General features: G+C 34.0%; 1 pseudogene; it reads left to right on the top strand.

The window, feature by feature from the left end:
* The first annotated feature begins 3,073 nt into the window (after window positions 1-3,073).
* On the top strand, window positions 3,074-4,107 carry LOC149257247 (uncharacterized; annotated as a pseudogene).
* Window positions 4,108-4,667: the final 560 nt, after the last annotated feature.

Genomic DNA, 4,667 nt, shown 5'->3' on the forward strand with positions numbered 1-4,667 from the left:
GGGGGATGGCACCTATGGAACTGTTTGGAAGGCTATTAATAGGTAGACCAATGAAATAGTAAGTATTTTATGCTATATGGGACTTTCTAATGAAATTGATGAGGCTTTGATGATATTATGTCAGTAAGGAATCTAGATTACTGTTGTTGGTTATGATATCTTTTTAAGTTTGGTAATTATATGGATTGTAAAAACTAAATCTATGTTCTTCTAGGTTGCCATTAAGAAAATGAAGAGGAAATTTTATTCTTGGCAAGAATGTATGAATCTTATAGAAGTGAAGGTAAGCACATTTTATATTTTCATCAAGATCTATTTTCTTACTAGTTAATGGTAATACATTTTTAATATCTTATTCACAAATAGTAATATTTGTTCTGGTAATTCTTCTGGTTATTAGAAAAAGTGACTATATATAAACACACACATTTGTTGAAAACACAACTTATATTTCATAAAAAACCAATATACATTCACATCAAGATCAATATATCCAAGAGCCAAAGATGGAGCACATTGGAACCTCCATCCCACTTAAGAAAGGAATGCTAGCATATCTACTTTGGATGCATGTGGAAGATAATCTATCTTTCCTAAAAATTCAATTCTAGCATAAATCTGGAGAGCCAAATCTAATTAAAATTTAGAAATTCTTGCAAGCTGGTTGAAATTGTCATCTCGTGAAAGGTTGTGCAACAATGGTCTTTCCATAGGGTAAATAAGACTGTCAATTGGATCACATCTTACATGCTCCTTCTAGCTCATCATACCATCCACTTGTCTCCAAGAGTCCAAAGACAACCCTATGAGACAAACAAAAAGAAAATTATACTTGCACAATCTAGTCCCAAAATGACCTGACAACTTAACAAGTCTATGATACATAGATTATTGTTTCAAGTTTGTGGTAGACCCGACAACATCCATCAATGAAACCAGTAAAATGAAAGCGATCCTTGACTCCTGATTTGCTAAACTTTATGAAGAACCAACCACCCTAGAGGTTAGTACTTGTGTCTTAAAAATAAGGCTTGCAGATGCCTTGACACTTCCTGACCCACTTTAACTTGGAATTGTGGATATTTCATATTCCACTTATAATTGTAACCAATAAATTGTTTGATCCCTCCTGGTGCTTAATAGATACATAGTTAAGATGGATCTACCCTGGTATTTGTATTTGAATCTTTCTACTATGCTTAAACCAACAAACTTCCAGAATGAATTGTTATAGTGCAGTAGAAACAGACAGGTCAACAACCTAAAAAATTGATGATAACAATTAAAATCTTGGAAGGATAGGTACTGTTTTATTCTCTTGTCCCACATATCAGCTCATGTTTGAAAACCTTCTTTGCCAATCACTTCCTTGCAAAAGAGAGAAGTAACCCATGCTTCTCTACGATGCTGAGAAAGTCTAGATTAATCATGTAGACAAATACCATCCTCATGGATAGTTCAAATTATCCCAGTGCAACTGTTTGGACATCAACTTTCCATCTTGCCATATTCTCTTAGGTGTTGGTAGTCAAGATACCCTCTGGAAATATTCTCAAATGTGTGGGTTGGTAGTTCAGTTGGTAGACTGCCTTGGTGGTATTTGGGAAATCCTGGGTTCCAATCCTAGATGGTCTATGTTTTCTCCTCAATATGGTATCAGAGAAAGATTGGCATATATGTGTTCCCAAGATATTGTGTGGTTTGAGGGGAAGTGTTCGTGGTCTAGACACCCTCCAGAAATATGTTCAAATGTGCACCTAATATTTTAGTTGGTAGAGTTATCTGAGTGATATTTTAGTTGGTAGAGTTCTCTGAGTGGTATTTGGGAGGTCCTGGGTTTGAGTTCTAGCTGGTCTATGTTTGCTGCTTAATTTTAACAACAATCGATCTGGAAATATTAAAGACTTTAATGGCGCAGACTATGTCAGAGTGTCCAAATGAACTGGATTTTCTTTGCTATTGATTTATGTATCATTTTGAATATAGTTCTGCACAAATGTTGCCAAGATTTGCATGAACAACACATTTGTTTGGTTGTGAATGCAATATTTTGAGCTTGGATATTAGTCAAGCCAAGCTTGCCTTCCCTTTTGAGCAAAGTGCACATATTTCAAGAAATCAAGGCAGAACTCACTTACCTGTTTTTGCATTAAAACATTCATCATACTTTTTTGTGTACTTGCTTAAAATAATATGCACAGAAAACAAAATTTACAGTAAATAGTTCACAATTTTCGGCGTTTGAGTTCTTATTATTTGCATAAATTTAGAAAAGAAGTATTAAATTAATGTGGACATGAAAAAAAAATTATTTTCTATGTTCAAAACAATTTTTTTGAAAGGGACCTGCACTTCATTGACATGCTACTGAATAAAGAGCATTTGGTTCATGACTTCAATTCAATCCATGTCTATGTAAGGTAGTGAGTTCTTCTATATTGAGGGTAATTTGTTCATACTAAATAAACAACTTTCCTTTTGAACTTGTAAGAGTTTCATGTTACGTTGATGGAGTTCACTTCTATACTTTGGACAAATGGTGAGCCAAAATTCTTCCATCCTCCTTTTTGAGCATAAAAATGAGTTTCTATAATTATTTAATGTTTCTCTTAGGTATGATAATTTGGTCATGTTCATTGGGTTAATTAAGAATTTTCACTTTGATTGCTGATAATTTTTTCTATTGAGACCAATGTTGCAAACATATTGATTTTATTGCGAAAAAAATCATGAAATAATGATTTTTTGGCCTAGCCAATGTTTGTTGATTTTTGCTGATATTTTCTCAATTTTTATGATTTTTGGTTTTCCAGACCCTTGCCAATTTTATCCTGATGTCGATGTTTGAAATGTTGATCAAGACTATGAAAGCCTTAAATTTTTTGATGTTTAGGGCTTCCTTCTATATTATGCATTCAATTTTTTGGCTCTAGGTACAATCTGTTAATAACCATTCATGTATATGAAGAAGTGATCATTTCTAGATAGTGGCTCTTACCTTTTCTACTGAGGACATGCAGTTGATTTGCTGGCCATGTTTGGTGTTGCTTGAAATTGCCCTGTGTGTCTCTATATGTATACATTTTCAGCTAGAATTCTAAAATTGTTCCAAATTTTCTCCTTGGAAATATTTCAGGACACATCTTGTGCCACCTCAGCAATACACTTGAGTTTTGATGGTCTAGACACCTCATCCAATCAGCCAAGTACTGAAGCAAATGGAAACTATAGAGGCTATGTTGTCGATGATGTTCTATCACCTTCAGGTCCAAGACAAGAGGTGCCTGATACTCATGAAATTGACAACAAAAAGGGTGGAATTCATCAAGATGCAACAAGGTTTCTTTCACCTCCTAGCCATATTTGCAAGCCTACATAATCAATTAACAATATTGGTCAACAATTGGCATGTTTGAGGCGAGTGTTGGATGGAAATATGGGTGGAGTTCAGATCATTCTACTGACAATGATGCACTAAATGTTTATGAAGAAAATGAGAGGCTTAAAGAAAATCTACAAACTATTGAATCTTCAATTGTGCAACTCAAGAGGGAAGTTGGCTCATTAGAGAGACAAGTAGAACAACAAGCTGCAAAAATAGAAACACTTACACAGCAAATTGCAATAGAAATTAAGTGTGGAGATGACTTTGCAAGTAAAATTTCAGATCTTAAATTTGACTATGATCGTGTGAAATCTGAATTTGAACAACTAAGGCCTTTAGAGAACAACAATGAAAAACATTTAGATTTTGGTCATGGATGTTTTGACATGGGAAATGCTAGACATGTTTTCAAAGATCTCGAGGAGTTGTATTTTGAGAAACAAGTGAATATAAACCTTGATTTGCAGCTAGAAAAGTCACAAAAAACATGCACTGAGTTATTACTCAGTGTTCAAGGGGATTCAATAGAGAAGAAAACTAGAGGTACAGAGCACACTTCTAATATGAGACTTGATATTTCAGCCGTCAACAAAGAAAATGAAACCCTCAAGGTTATCAGGTTAGACTAGCTACAAAAGTTATCATCCTCAAAGGATAAAATCAAAGAAATTAAAGAGAAATTATTTATGAAAGATGATGGAAGAATCTCAATGTTTCTTTAGGATAATAATAATATCATTTTTTCTTTAGGAAAGGATCATCTAACATCCCCCCCTTTGATCTAAAGATACATTACAACAGATACCAAGTTCATCCCTGAACTTAGTAAATTTGATATTTCCAAGTGGTTTTGTGAAAATATCTGAGATCTAATCTTCTGAAGGACAATATATCGACTTGATCACATCCTTTGCAATGAGTGTTTTGAGGTAATCATACTTTTTGTCCACATGCTTTGTTTTGGAATGCAAAACTGGATTTTTGGCAAGCTTTATGGTTGATTGGTTGTCAATGAATAAATATGTGGCTTCTGCTTGAGGAATGACTAAATCCTGTAAAACTTTGTGCCACCAAACAATTTCACATGTTGCTTCCCATGCTGATATATATTTTTCTTCTGCTAAAGAAGTGGCCACTATATCTTTCTTCTTGCAACTCCAAGAAATTGTAGCTGACCTCATGTTCATTAAATAACCTGATGTTGATGCCTAATCATCAATACTTCTAGCAAAATCTACATCTGAATATCCACCAAGTAAAAATTTCTTAGTCTTTTTGTAAA

This window comes from Pinus tabuliformis, chromosome 6 (assembly GCF_031772625.1).
Source record: "Pinus tabuliformis cultivar Carrire ecotype Pingquan chromosome 6, CPIR1, whole genome shotgun sequence".
Taxonomy (NCBI): domain Eukaryota; kingdom Viridiplantae; phylum Streptophyta; class Pinopsida; order Pinales; family Pinaceae; genus Pinus; species Pinus tabuliformis.